General features: G+C 53.9%; 2 long non-coding RNA genes across 3 annotated transcripts in view; one reads left to right on the top strand and one right to left on the bottom strand.

Annotated features, from left to right (window-relative positions):
- The window catches only part of LOC127492798 (uncharacterized), a 24094-nt gene extending 16151 nt beyond the window's left edge, over nt 1–7943 (bottom strand). For both annotated transcript variants that reach the window (XR_007922574.2, XR_011381836.1), the window contains exon 1: nt 7857–7943. This is a non-coding gene — a long non-coding RNA (uncharacterized lncRNA). The remainder of the gene's footprint in view (nt 1–7856) is intronic.
- Nucleotides 5823–15433, top strand: LOC127492799 (uncharacterized). Its single transcript, XR_011381837.1, has 4 exons — nt 5823–6434; nt 6805–8255; nt 8416–9572; nt 11415–15433. It is a non-coding gene; the product is annotated as an uncharacterized lncRNA (long non-coding RNA).

The following is a 15433-nucleotide window of genomic DNA, read 5'->3' as shown; positions in this document are numbered from 1 at the left end:
TGGTGAGTTCCTCACATCAGCATGTTCACCAGTCCCAGCTTGCAGGGCTTCAGGAAAAAAGCAATTTTCATTTTAGTGAGTCCAAGTCGGAAAAATTAGGAGGACAGTTGGAAATATTAGACTTTCAGCCAGGGAAGATTTTAAGATACAGATCAAATTGCTGATAAACGATAGAAGATAAAAAAAAATGAGCAGGGCTAGAACCTACCAAGAAGTGTGTTGTGAGTTTCTTCTTAAACATAGCTCTTCTCTCCAGCTCCCATTCCTACCAAACATAATCATGGCAAGCCCGATTTGCTTGTAAAAGGAGTTTTAGTTTCATTAAACTTGGCCTGATCATTTGCATAAAGCGTGATAAGACAGCTCTTTTTAAGTTTGCTTGATGGAACTTTTTTTTTTTAAGATTATTATTTGAAAAGCAGAGAGAGAGAAAGAGACACACACACACAGAGAGAGAGAGAGAGAGAGAATTAACTACCCAACTGGCTACAACAGCCAGGACTGGGCCAGGCTGAAGCCAGGAGCCTAGAACGCCATCCAGTCTCCCATGTCAGCACAGGGGCCCAAGGACTTGGGCCATCCTCCACTGCTTTCCCAGGCACATTAGCAAGGGGCTGGATCAGAAGTGGAGCAGTTGGGACTTGAACAGGCAGGTGCCTATGTGGGATGCCGGCACTGAAGGTGGCAGCTTTACCCACTATGCACCACGCCAGCCCCTGCTGGTACTGTTAATGAGGAATCTCAGCTTAGACATCTTTGCAGAGCCTCTCTAGGCTGGACAGCCAAGCCAGGAGTTGCTGTCAGGTTTCACTTGCAGCTCTTGGGTGTACTCCTATGTTCCCAAAGGTTCCCAAAATATATTGAGGTCCCCAGGCTCGTGGGGAAGTGGCTGGCTCCAGCTGCATGGAAGAGTCCATGAGGGACCAGGCACCAGGTCTGTTTTCCATGGGGCTCTCCTCTCGGCTTCACAAACTCAGTTCTCAGCCCGTCAAGGACCCTGGTGACATGTGAAGGCACAGAACCCACACTCATGCTCCTGGGCAAAGGGAGTCATGTGCAGATAACTTATGACATCTCATGCAACAAACACATTATGTCAAACTGCACTGTTTAGGGAATGATGACAACAAACAAAAAATCTTGGGGCCAGCGTTGTGATACAGCAGGTTAAGCCACGGCCTGAGACACTGACATCCCACGTGAGTAGTGGTTTGAGTCCTGGATACTCTGTTTCTGATCCAGCTCCCTGCTAATGTGCCTGGGAAGGCAGCCAAAAGGCAGCAATGGCTGGGGCTGGGCCAGACTGAAGCCAGGAAACAACTCCATCTGGGTTGCCCACATGAGTACTGGGTACCAAGTACCTGAGCCATCTTCTGCTGCTTCCCAGGTACTTTAGCAGGTAACTGGACAGGAAGTGGAGCAGCCAGGACTTGACCCAGTGCTCATATGGGCTGCTGGTGTGCCACAGAGCGGGCCCCATCCTCCAGAACTCTGTTGTTGATGCTGGATGTCGTAAGCTGACTACTGTAACGTAACTGGAGGTTTAAGTGTCGGTAAAGTCACACGCTGCTGTCACCAGCACCATCCAGAGCACACCCCCCATTGTGCTGTACTTGCTACATGGAGTAGAATCTCCTGCCAGTGAGTCTCCCACATGGACACAATCCACTCTAGCATGTGGCGTGACCACAGCACTTTGAGTTTTTCAGCTGAGTTGGTTGTAGGCTCATGCACCATGTTCTGTGGCCACGAGCTTTGGGTGACTCATCTGCTGCACATTCCCAAGCCAGACAAGGAGACCTTGACCTTTATCAGCACAGGGCTCACCTGCCCCCTCCCTGCACCTGTGCCCAGGGACGCCCACACTGGCATGCAGAAGTGATTAATTTCCGTACAGACGCTTAGCTAGACACCCTCCAGGTGCTCAGTTCACACCAAGCCCTGGATGCTTGCCTTCATCTTCCAGAACTCCTGACACCCTGAGCTCACAGAGGCAGCACAGCCCCTGCTTTCTCCTTTTTGAGCGCCTTCTTCCTTAGGCCTAAGCAAACATCTTCATGCAGAGTTTGAAAGCCATTTCTTTGTGTTTCTTTGTCTTGAAAACACACATGAGTCTAACGTTTTAAGCCTGGGAAGACAGCTTTCCTTTCCCCTCTGCATGCGTCACTCTTGTGTTTCTGGCTTTTCCTCTTACTCTTGGACCGACATAGCTGGGTTCTTTCCAGAAAACACAGGACACCTACGACGTGCCCAGCATCAGCTGAGAGCTGGCAATCCAGTATGGGGCCATCACAGTCAGCAGCGGCTCATCTCTGCGCCTGTAGTGGGAGCGTGGCACGGACACCAGGGAGACCCTGGGGGCTGTGTTCCGGCTGAGCAGCTGGTAGCACCCTCACTGCACGGAGCACGCTCCGTCGCAGCCTCAGTGCAGTCAGCAGCTGTGCCAGCCGCAGGCGCCGAGCGCAGCATCTGGGAGAGCTTGTTGTGCCTGTGGGAGCTGGGCACTGGCAGGTGCCTGGCAGGATGGAGTGAGGATTTCGAAAGGAGAATTCCAGGGGGTGTGGGCACAGGGTGTAGACGTGACAGAACCTGCCATGCTTGCGGGCAAGTTCTTCTTTTGTGGCCAAGCATGGTGCGTGTGCAGGAAGCTAAGAGGGAATGCTCGGCTGGAGCCAGACCGCCAGGGGCCCTGAGGAAGTGGCTTTCAGCTGTGGGCAGAGGTCGGGACACAGTCGGCTCTGTTTAAAAATTAATTCTGGAGGGGGTTTTGGAGTGGGGTGAGGGGAGGCAGGGAAGCAGGGCAGAAAGCCTTCCATTGTCCAGGAGAGAGAAGGCCTGGAAGGGAGGTGGTAGCTGTGGGGTGGAGCAGAGACGCCGGCTGTGTGAATCACAGCTCAGACAGACGGCCCGGTTGTTTCCAAGTTCAGGGATGGTCACCTGGGTGGCGGGGTGCAGCTGCTCAGCTCCGATTTGCTCTGAGTCAGAACCATGCCCTGTTCTGCCTGGTGGGGAGCGGAGCTCTGGCAGTTACCCTGTCCAGCTGCCCGGCCTCCCGGCTTCTGGACGGGCACAGCCACAGGGGAGGTGTGAGGGGCGAGGCTAAGGTAACTCGCTACCCCTGGGGTTTCACCTGCAGTGCCTGTCTCCTTTGCTATCAGCTCCTGCTGTTGTGTGAGATTCCAGCTCCCCCTGGGTGACCTTGCCTGTGGGGCACCATGACACCGTGACGCTACCCCTCTGTGTCACTGCTGCCGTCAAGGTGACCATGGCCTCCTGCCTTGCTCACACTGCCCGCCTTCCTCTGTTTTTCCTACATCTTTGTAACCATGTCCCCATATCAAATTCCCGCCATTGAAGTACTCAGGGTGGGTGCTGTTTTCCCAGTCAGAGCCTGGGGGTGGAGATGAAATGACCTCAGGAGGTGGGTGGTGCAGCAGACAAGGAGAGGAGAGGAACACAGTTCAGTTTCGGATATGTCTCATGTTTCAGACGAGATGCCGACTACGCACGTAGTGGCCTCCATGCCAATTGTTCACAAAGCTAGTGGAGGTAATTCTTTAAAGCCAGAGCAGAAGACCAGATCCTTTCCTGCTTAGCATATTCCGGTGCTTTCCACTGCACCTAGAATAAAAGAGAAGCCCCTCATCTGCGTACATGAGCCCCAACCTGCACCTGTAACTTTCTTTTTGACAGGCAGAGTTAGACAGTGAGAGAGAGAGAAAGATCTTCCTTCCGTTGGTTCACTCCCCAAACAGCTGCCACGGCTGGCGTGCTGCGCCGATCTGAAGCCAGGAGCCACGTGCTTCCTCCTGGTCTCCCATGCGGGTGCAGGGCCCAAGCACTTGGGCCATCCCCCACTGCCCTCCCGGGCCACAGCAGAGAGCTGGACTGGAAGAGGAGCAACCGGGACTAGAACGCGGCGCCCATATGGGATGCCGGCGCTGCAGGCGCAGGATTAACCAAGTGAGCCATGGCGCCAGGCCCCTGCACCTGTAACTCTTGTCCCCTCACTCACACTGTCCAGGCACAGGGACCCTTGCTAACGTCCCAGGGCCCTTGCATGGCTCTTCCTTCTGCTGGGAGGCTGTCTGCTCAGCTTCCCACGTGCTGTCTTACGTGGGTCCCTGCTTCTGTGCCACCTCTGCAGACTCCTGTCCCGCGTCTCCCTGCTCTGAGCTGTGCTCTTGCTTGGGGTCCTGGCTTTCTGAGGTTACAGCCTCTGCTTCTTCCTACTTGGAGTCCTTTGCCTTGTTGCCTTTCTGGGCTTCCCTGTACCTTGTTTCAAGTCCAGCACCTGTGAAGGACGGAGTAACTCTCCGCTGAACACATGAGTAATTATGTCACCTTGACAAAGTGCCACACAGCAAGGTGCTTTGTGTTTTTCATATTTTATCGCTTACCTTTTTATTTTTTGTAATTTAACTTCAATGATTTCTCTGCTACACTACTCATCTTTCCCAACAGGTGGCGCCCCTCCTCCAGGGAACATCGCTCTCCGTTCTGCCCAGGGAATCTAGCTGCTGGACTTGACCAGGATGAGCCCTTCCCTGGATGTGTTTAATACTTGTCGCCTCTCTCCAGAGAGGTGAGCTTGGCACCTCTAGAGCTGCAGTTTCTGGAGAGGTGCGTTTGGTCGTTATTTGCTGGATGAACGAGAGGGCAGTGGGGCCCACAGGAAGCCTTGCGGCTCCTCGTCTCTGTCTGTTCTGCAGACTGCGGGTCACTGGACAAGGGTGTCCGGGGGGTGTGATGGCTGTGCCAGTTTTGTGGCGCTGCTCGTGGGAGGGCGCCTCCTGCCTGCATGGGAGGAACAGGCCTCACCACGGACACAGGCCCCTGACGCCCAGGGCAGCTAGACTCGAGCTCGGGGCACCACAGCCCTGAGGACTTCTAGAACTTCAGGGTAACTCAGAAGGCAGGCATCCTGCTGGACGCAATACGGGGGGAGACAGACCTCACAGAACAGGGGGCCACGTTCTCGGGAGCTGGGGCCCAGCGTCCAGAGAGGTCTGGCAGATCCTGCGCCCCAGGCCTGACGTGGTGCTTGCCAGCAAGGAGCCTGGAAAGCTGTGGGCGCGAGCTGCACACACCCGGGCAGGCCCTGGCACAACAGCCGGGTTAGGTGCTGGTCTGTGAAGTATGGGCTCACTGCACAGCACTCCCCGGCCCCTTCCCTTTCCCAAGGAGCCCAAGCCCCGGCCCTATAGACTGGGCTCCTGGGACCCAAGGAGGACAGACTTTCCAGAGCGCCACTGAGTGTTGGGTTCTGACAGGTTCTCTTCTGCCCTGGGGCCTAGAACCTCTCAGTTCTCACTCCCTGGGATCAGAGAGGCACAGCATACGCCCCACTTGCTGCCATGCCCTCCTCCTCCACGGAACCATTCAGATGCCAGAGGCTGTTTGTCTCCAGCGATGAGCACCTGACCCACTGAGTCATAGTTGCAAAAGCACGTTTCAGTCAATGAAGGCCCACAAGGCCTACAATGGTCCTGTGAGATTACAGTGCCTGGGGACGCTTGACGCTACAGCACAGCGTGTTGCTCAGGTGTTTGTGAAGGTGCCGGTGTCAACAACCAAAGCACAGCAAGTATGGTGACACACACACAGTCCATCACGCCTGATCGTGTTAATCACCGACCACATCATGGACCCGTGTGTTCACTGCACTGGGTCTCATGATTTTTAAGCATCCTCCTACTTCTAAAAAAAGCTTACTATGAACCAGTTGCCGTGGTCAGCAGGACAGCCTACACGCATCACAGTGCCTCCCCACCCCCCTTTTTAAAAAAGGTCTATTTATGGCCAGCGCCGCGGCTCACTAGGCTAATCCTCCACCTAGCTGCGCCAGCACACCAGGTTCTAGTGCCAGTCGGGGCGCCGGATTCTGTCCCGGTTGCCCCTCTTCCAGGCCAGCTCTCTGCTGTGGCCAGGGAGTACAGTGGAGGATGGCCCAAGTGCTTAGGCCCTGCACCCCATGGGAGACCAGGAGAAGCACCTGGCTCCTGCCATCGGATCAGCACGGTGCGCCAGCTGCGGCGGCCATTGGAGGGTGAACCAACGGCAAAGGAAGACCTTTCTCTCTGTCTCTCTCTCTCTCACTGTCCACTCTGCCTGTCAAAAAATTAAAAAAAAAAAAGTCTATTTATTTGAAAGTCAGAGTTAGAGAAGGAGAGACAGAGAGAGACAGATCTTTCATGTGCTGGTTCACTCCCCAGGTGGGGGCCTCCGTGTGAAACCTACTGTGGCCCCAGAATTATAAAGGAGGTCACCACATATCATCCCTCACCTTTCTGATGTGGATCTTGCCATAATTTCAGAAATATTTTTAGTTACACCCTTCTTAAAAATCTCAGTTCCATTAAAGACACTCCAGGTATTTTTGCGGATGCATGGAACCCGGGTTTACAAGGAACCCAAGGAGGCCTTAAAAGTGGGTAAGTCTTCATCACCTGCTTCCCCCAGCGCCCTGCCTTTCACACTTAAGTCTTCTAGGAAAACCTGTGTGAACATCAGGCCTGGCACTGCTGTTCTGCCCCTATGTTTCCGTGTCTCCTCCTCCCATGTACCAACGCCACCTCAGTTTCCTGTGTGCCTCCTTGCCTGTCTCTCTCTCTGTACTGGAGCTCACCTGGGGCAGACCAGGTCTCACCTGTCTCAGGTGCATCAGGGCCTGGGAGTGTGGCTGTGGCACAACTGTTTTTTTGTTTAATGAATGAAATATTGCTTTGAGGCCTAGGCCTTTGCTCAGCTCTCAAGCCTCATTAGGCCATTTTTAACTTCTTAAAATTGTTTTTAAATTTTCAGGTATTTCTTTATTTGAAAGGCAGAGTTACAGAGACAGAAAGAGTGAGACCTTCTACCTGCTATTTCATTCCCTCTATGGCCACGATGGCTGAGGCTGGGCCAGGTTGAAGCCAGGAGCTTGGAACTCCATGCCGGTTTCCCACATGGGCCGCCTTTGGCTGCCTTTCCAGGCGCATTGGCAAGGAGCTGGACTGGGAGCAGAGCAGCCAGGACCGGAACTGATGCTCCCCTATAGGATGCCGGCCTCCTGGGCGGCGGCTTACCTGGCTGTTGCGCCATAATGCCCGGCCCACATTTGGTCATTTTTAATTCACGGCAGCCACTAGCTCTCAGCTCGGATCTGCTTAGGCTCACTTCTGGTAAGAGTGCAATGAGAGCTGTACAAGATACCCACTTTTCACCCGTCACCTGCTCCCTGGTTTGTGTGAGCCGATGTCACCGAGGAGGCCTCCTGGCAATGTCCACCCAGGCCCTTTGAGGCCAGAATTCCAGCCCTGGGACTTCTCTGACAGACGTTCTCCCGCTCTTCCACACGTGGCCGCTGTGCATGATGGTATCTGCTGTGGCCCCGTGTCTGGAAGCCGAAGCCTGGAAATGACCCAGATGTCCGCCTGCAGGCCCGCAAGCGCGGCTTCAGAGAATTCAGGGGAAACGGGCAGCATGAAAACCTAAGCGTGGGGGTCACATGTCTTTGGCACCGAAATAAACTTAGCCCTTAGCTGTATTTTTGCACAAACTTTTCAAGAGCCCTGGTGTCCAGGCAGGAGACAGCGCGGAGCTGCTCTGGGATTCCTGACACGGTGTGACCGCCGAGCGCATCTACTGGAAACCAAGACGGAGACGCTGCGAGCGGGGCTGCCACGACCGCAGACGAGAAGGGGCCGGCCCCCAGCCCCAGGGCCCGAACACGCTCCCGGCCCCTTGCACAACCCTTCGCCTCTTCCCCCGGCCCCCTCGCGGCCTCGCCCGCCGGCCCCGCACCACCCCGCGGCCCTGCAGCCGCTGTTCCTGCCTGGGCCGCCCTCCTCCCCGCTCCCCTCCGCCGGGCCCACCTTCTCCGCCGGGAGCTCGGCCGGCCACGGCGCCGCACACAGCTCCGCACTGGGCTGTGCAGGGAGAAGCCGCACGGTTCTCTCCTGTCTCCCGCCTTTTCTCGTCAGGGCCGCTCAGGGCAGCGACTTCCGGGGTCGCCAGTGGGCGGGGCTACGTGCGCGCGTGCCCAGGCCCGGCCATACCCCGGTTCTTCCCGTCCGCGCGGCCGCGGGCCTCGCGGGTGTGTGAGGTGGAGGCCCCGCGGGTGTGTGAGGTCTCGCAGGTGTGTGAGGCCCCGCGGGTGTGTGAGGCCCGCGAGTGTGTGAGGTCTCGCGGGTGTGTGAGGCCCGCGAGTGTGTGAGGTCTCACGGGTGTGTGAGGTGGAGGCCTCGTGGGTGTGTGAGGTGGAGGCCCCGTGGGTGTGTGAGGCCCCGTGGGTGTGTGAGGCCTGTGAGTGTGTGAGGTCTTGCAGGTGTGTGAGGCCCCATGGGTGTGTGAGGTCTCGCGGATTTGTGAGGCCCACGAGTGTGTGAGGCCCCGTGGGTGTGTGAGGCCCCGTGGGTGTGTGAGGTTTCGCAGGTGTGTGAGGTCTCGTGGGTGTGTGAGGTCTCGCGGGTTTGTGAGGCCTGCGAGTGTGTGAGGCCCTGTGGGTCTGTGAGGTGGAGGCCGCACGGGTGTGTGAGGTCTCGCGGGTGTGTGAGGCCCGTGGGTGTGTGAGGCCCCGCGGGTGTGTGAGGCCCCATGGGTGTGTGAGGTCTCGCGGGTGTGTGGGGCCCCACGGGTGTGTGAGGCCCCGCGGGTGTGTGAGGTGGAGGCCTCGGGCCCTGCGGAGCCTCCTTCTCCGCCACCCATCCGGGTGCCCTCCCGAGGGCTCGCGGCCTTCAGTCACCGTCCCCATCAGCCAGCCCTCAAGTGGCCACCCAGTCCCACCCACCCCTGGAACACAGAGACTTCGCGGGAGCTGAAGTTTATGTAATTAGAGAACGAGAATACAAAGTTGTGAATGTAAAAGTCATACAAAGTGAGCGCCTGCTTAGACGAAGAACCACAGCACCCCATCCTGACCCCACCATGCCGTGATCCCACCCTGCCCTGTCCCGACCCCCCCCCATCCTGACCCCTGCCCTGTCCTGACCCCACCCCATCTGACCCCACCCCCGCCCTGACCCCAACCTTGCCCTGCCCTTACCCTATCCTGTCCTGACCACACCCACCCTGAACCAACCTCACACGATGCTGTGCTGTATTTTCCACACAGCAAGTGTGTTTAGCACACTGTCGTGAGCGTAGTAATGGCACCGAGACTGTGCTGGTCCCAATAAGGATTTTATTAAGCTGTGGGGAAGTTACACTTTAAAAATTTTTTTTAAAGATTTTATTTAAAAGAGGCAGAGTTACAGACAGACGGAGAGACAGAGAGGGAGCGAGAGAGCAAGCTTCCATGCACTGGTGCACTCCCCGGTGTATGTAAACCACAAAGAGGCCCAGGGAGACTCTGAACAGACTCTCCTGAGAGCAGCCGGGTGGAAGCTCCAGGTTGGCCCACCACACTCAGACCCTCCCCCAAGAGAGTTCCCAGCCAGCCCTGCGCCTGCCGGGTGTCAAGGCCCTGAGCTGGCCTGAAACAGACTCGACTCGCCCTTCGAGACCTGCATTCTTCGCTCGCGGCAACACTGGCGTGGATGCTGTGAGAATCCACCCTCTGTGGCTAAGACACATCGTGAGGAGCACTGCAGGTACGTGGGAACCTTGGGTGGTTGGTTTGCCCAGTGCGTTGTGTGAATTAGAACGTGTGACTTCCCCACTGCATAAAAACCTTATTGGAACAAACACCGCCTTGGTGCCGGTACTACACTCACGACAGACTCAGCAGATGGAAAATCTCTTTCTCTTTCCACCTTGAAAAGAATCTTTAGAAACATTTATTTTTTTGCTTTCGTTAGTCATTGTTAGTAATGTCATGCACATTTTTAGGATTGTTGTTAAGATATTAAATTTTTTCATACAAGAGCTCTAAGACTAGGGCGTTTAAAACATTAAACGTTTAAAACGTTAAAATGTTAAACATTTTGGTTATAGCTAGTGTGGCATTGGTGGTGGTGTGTGTTATCATGTGTATATGTTGTGTATCTGTGTGTATGCTATGTGTATGTGAGTATATGGTGTGAGATCTGTGTGTTGTGTGTATAATGTGTATGGTATATCTATGTGTATGGTATGGTGAGGGTATGGTGTGATGTGTAGGGTATGATGTGATGTGTGTATATGTTGTATATGTCTGTGCTGTGTTTGTATGTGATATGTATGTGGTGTGGTGTGTATATGATGATATGTATGGTGTGGCATGTATATGATTGTGTGTGTGGTGTGATGTGTTTGCATGTGGTATGTATGTGATGTGTATGTGTGTGCTGTGTTTGTATGTGATATGTATGTGGTGTGTGTATGGTGTGATGTGTGGGGTATGGTGTGGTATGTATATGATGTATGTGTATGTGATGTGTATGATGTGATATGTATGTGGTGTGGTGTTCATGGTATGTCTGTATGTGGTATGGTAGATATATGGTGTGATGTGTGCCGTCTGGTGTGGAATGTATGTGTTATGGGTGTATATGTGATGTGTGCATGTGATGTGCATTTATGTGGTATGTATGTGGTGTGTATGTGACATATGTATGTGATGTCTGTGTATGTGATATGGTGTGTGTATGGATGAAGAGTGTGTCTGTGATGTGGACCACTGGGAGGGTCCCATCCTCTGTCGAGTGAATGAAGGGTGAATGACAAATGAGATTTGACATTAACCTCCAGAACTTGTTCTTGTACTTTGTGAGTGCTGACCCCTGTCCTATCCATTTTGTGTCTCAAAGTCTTTGAGAGGTAGGGCACTGAAATTTGTTTAAAAAGATTTACTTATTTATTTGAAAGGCAGAATTACAGAGAGGCAGAGACAGAGGCAGAGAGAGAGAGAGAGATCTTCCATCCACTGGTTCACTCCCCAGATGGCTGCAATGGCTGGAGCTGGGCTGATCTGAAGCCAGGAGCCAGGAGCTTCTTCTGGGTCTGCCACATGGGTGCAGGGGCCAAAGCACTTGAGCCGTCTTCTTCTGCTTTTCCAGGCCATAGCAGAGAGCTGGATCAGAAGTGAAACAGCTGGGACTTGAACTGGCATCCGTATGGGAAGCCGGCCCTGCAGGCAGCCCCAGCCATTTAAAATTTACCACACCCAAAATCATACATAATCTGCATTTACATTTGTAAAGTACTTTGAGGTCCCAAGTCTCAATGTATTAGAATGGATGATCAGAATATAAAGACATGATCCATTTTGATGCACAGTCATGCAATGAAAACTAAAATTGTTTTAGAAATTATTTATGAGCAAGATGGGTAGATGCATTTTCCCAACCAGTCCATGTATCCATGCCTCATCATTCAAGGTTAGGTTGGTGCAGAGTCTCCATCATTTCTCTGCCTCTTCTTGTTTTTCCGGTGTAAGCCCTGAAAAGTCTTGCTCACAGAAGCAAGCAGACTTTGTTGCAGCATAATCATAGAATTCTCTGAACTCCTTCCAGGTTTTAAGGCAGGAATCAGGAGTCCAGCATCATGGCATAACAGATTAAGCCACCGCCCTAGACACCTGCATCTCATGTGAGTGCTGTTCGGAGTCCCAGCTGCTGCACTTCCCTTCTACTGCTCCTGGGAAAGCAGCAGATGATGGCCAAAGTGATTGGGCCTCTGCACCCATGTGGGAGAACCAGATGGAGTTCCAGGCTCTGGGTTTTGGCCTAGCCCAAAAGCATGACTGGCCATTGCAGTCATTTGGGAGGTGAACCAACAGATGTAAGATCTGTCTTTTTCCTCACTCTCTGTAACTACATTTTTCATAAACAAGAAAATATTTTTTAAAAAACCCAGAAATCATACAATGATAATCCCAAGAATTATATTAATGCTCTATCAGCACACATAGGCTGCATCCATAGGAAGTAGCTGGGAACAAGGATGATTTAACAGTCATTAAGGTCACCTATGTTGTCCACACCAGGATTCAGGAGCCTCCTGATTTGGGTTCCAGGAGTGAAAGGCACGCTTTATTGTCAATGGTTGGGGGGAGGACTCAGGACCACTGGGCCGCACACGCTGCTTAGCAGATTGATCACAGAATATCACCATGCTTCTCCCAGTGGAACTTGATGAAAGGACTTGTCTGCCTGTGAAGCCGCCATGTGCGATGCTGGCATCCCATATGCACTGGTTTGGGTCCCTGCTGCTCCACTTCTGATCCAGCTCCCTGCTGATAGCCTGGGAAAGCAGCAAAAGATGGCCCAAGTGCTTGGGCCCCTGCTTCCACAAGGGAGACCCAGATGAAGCTCCTGGTTCCTGGCTTCAGCCTGGCCCAGCTCTCCCTGCTGCGGCCGTCTGGGGAGTGAACAGCAGATGGAAGACCTCTCTATAATTCTGTCTTCCAAATAAATAAATAAATCTTAGAAAGTAAGAAAGAAAGAAAGGAAAAGAAACGGACTTGTCTGGGCCCCAAGGGAAACTCCTGAGCCACTGTGCCTGAAGTCTGTGCCTTCTGAACCACTTGGTAAACAGGTGCGGGTCGGTGGTCACAGCCGCCGCCAGGGCAGCTTTGAGAGGAGATCAAGGCGTCCTGGGCCACATCTCTGAGTCCTGGTAGCTGTGACGCTCCAGCTGCTTCCGTGAGAAGCTGAGACACCTTTCGGGGGAAGGCTTGCAGGGCTGCGGGGCCACAGGGTGAGTGCGCTCCTGAAGCCCGCCTGACTCCAAGGCCCGCCCGCCAGGAGCTTGGCCACAGCAGCCAGACTCAGACCCCTGGCCTGGTGCAAGCCAGCCGTGAGGCTCCAATTGTCCACAGCCCCAGCCACCTACCAGACTAGGAGCTAAAAAGATAAACCGCAATTAAAACACAAATTTGGAGATTCCATTTCAAATCAGTAAGTAGTTTCCATTTATTTTAATGGTTCAATTCTGCAAATATTGTCCACTTAGCCAAATAGTCGCTTCAGCAAATATTGAGTCTGCTACGTGCCAGGAGTATCCTGGCCCACGAGGGATTTTGAGAGGGTTCCAGCTAGCTCATGGCAGGGAGGTGTGGTGTGAGGGTACCCGCTGGCTCACGGCAGGGAGGCATGTCCAGGGTGTCTGAGCACAGCCCACGCTGGCTGCCTTCACCTTAACTCCTGCCCTGGCCTTTTGGTATCCATGGCTTTAGGCATCCAGTTTTCTCCCCTGGAAAATGGCAGGAAGAATACAGAGCTCCTCCTTCTGTGTGGGGCTGGAGGAGACAGGTGTGTAACACTCACCATTTTCACTCCTCTTCCACCCAGCACCTGGCACGCCGTCCACACAGAGGAGCAGACACTTAGCAGAGAAGGGGTCAAGAACAGTGAGTATCGTCTGGGCACGGGAACCGTGTTCTCGGCACAGCCGGCTATTTCCCCATGCGACATTTTACTGATGAGTCTCCCCGCATTCTGATGCTCGGTATCTCAGCACAGCTCGCTCGCTCTCCCCCTTCACTGCTCAGTGGAGCATCACGGCTCACTTGCAGAGGGGTGTGTGTGTGTGTTCAGGCGTTTCCCTGCCTTTGGTTAGCAGTCTGTGGTGTGAGAATCACGGTATAGGTTCATTTTAAATCACACAAAATAGTTCCAGGAAAGCCCAGGTTTTCCAAATCGTAATTGTCGCTCCCCGTCTTCGTGGAGGAACGACACAGGATCCTGCGCTGTTCTTTTGTCTGCTCGGCCCTCCCCGGGTTTGCTGCTGGTTCTTCCCGGGTTGGCTACTGTCCCTTCCACCTCCGTGGAAGGGCGGTTCCCCCTGCCACATTCCCCACTTCCGCGGGGGAGCGGCACACCGCCGGCCGGCTCTCTCGGGGGCTGCACAGGTGTTCCCCTTAGATGTTCCCCTTAGATGTTCCTCTTAGATGTTCCTGGTGCATGCCGTCTCTCTCCTCCTTTATAGTCCTCTTCCACCAATCCCAACTCGGCTGCCCACACGCCGAGCACGCTGCTCTCCTCCAATCAGGAGCAGGTCCTGCAGCTTGTCAAGTTGGTGAGAGGCAGCTGTGTAGGAGCTGTTGCCTCCTCTCCCAGCGCCATATTGTGGGAGAGCAGATGCATAGAATAAGTCTTAATTCCAGTAACTTAGTCTAGTCCGGGTTGCTCCCCACAGTAATGACCTCATGGACAGAGCACTTCCCCTCTTGGAGAACCTCCGGGTACTGTGGGGAGCCGGAGGGCCTATCCCTGCACACACAGCCTCTTGTGGCATTTTGGGGGCTGGTGCAAGGGGAAGAAGGGGGCCGCTCTTCCCCCTTCCAAGGGGGTGGTGCAAGTTCCAGGCCCCAACACCCACCTGTATGCTCCCCTCTCCTCACCTCCTTCTGCGAGGACTGCTTCCAGGGGCAGCTCATCTACCACACGTTGCTGGGAGCGGCCTGCGAATGGTCCTAACAGCAAGGGCTGGGCCAGGCCGAAGCTACATGGGTGGCAGGGACCCAAGTGCTTGGGCCATCTTCCGCGGCTTTCCCCGGCACATTAGCAGGGAGCCGGATAGGAAGTGGAGCAGCAGGGACTTGAACTGGCGCCACATGGGATGCTGGTGACGCAGGCGGAGGCTTAGCCTGCTGTGCCACAGCACCGGGTCCTTCCGAAGCAGTCTTCATGCTGAGTTGGATCCGCCCGTCCCTTGATCTTAGTCATGGAATAGGTATTGTCACTGGTTTGCCTGGATTCTTTTTGCTGATGGAGTGAAGAATTACAGTTTACAGAGATGAAGGAGGGAGAGTAAAGCAAAATTTATTAAAGTCCCTCTCAGTGTGCAGTGGCCCCCTTTCCTCACGGCATGGGGCTCCACCCCTAAAGCTTAAGGCTGTTGATTAATGAGCTGACCGTGATGCTCCTGATTGGCATTTTTGATGGACATCTGGGCATGGCATCCCTTTGGACTCTGCACATGTGGCTTTCCTGGTGCAATTGGTGGGTTACATTCTAATCGTCATACAAGAAGGTCTCTCTGGTGTCAGACTGGATCTCACCGAGCCTGGGCCACCAACCAGACTGTTCTGTTTGGCTGAGCTCCTGTTTCATCAGGATACTCTAAACACAAGTTAACCACAAAGGGGGTGGCCTTGGGTGGGCCTGGGTGCAGAGCAGCATCCCCGGTCTCTCCTCCTGAGGAGAGTCTCGCTCATGTCTAACTTTCTGACAGTATTGGGTTATTCAAGTCCAGGGGCCGGATTTCATGGGGCAGCTTTGTGGTGTGCTGGGTAAAGCCGCCTGTAACAGGCTTCCCATGTAGGCGCTAGTTTGTGTGCAGGCTGCTGCACTTCTGATCCAGCTTCTTGCTAAGGGCCTGGGAAAAGCAGCAGCAGACAGGCCAAGTGTTTGGACCCTGTCACCTGTGTAGGGGACCCAGAGAAAGCTCCTGGCCCCTGGCTTCGGTCTGGCCATTGCAACCATCTGTGGAGCGAACCAGGGGATGTAAGATCTCTCCTTCTGTAACTCTTTCAAATAAATACATAAATATATTTTTCCTATTTTAATACATAAATATTTTTACAACT

The sequence above is a fragment of the Oryctolagus cuniculus genome, chromosome 14 (genome assembly GCF_964237555.1).
Source record: "Oryctolagus cuniculus chromosome 14, mOryCun1.1, whole genome shotgun sequence".
NCBI classification, from domain to species: domain Eukaryota; kingdom Metazoa; phylum Chordata; class Mammalia; order Lagomorpha; family Leporidae; genus Oryctolagus; species Oryctolagus cuniculus.
This window is presented reverse-complemented; position numbering and strand designations above follow the sequence as displayed.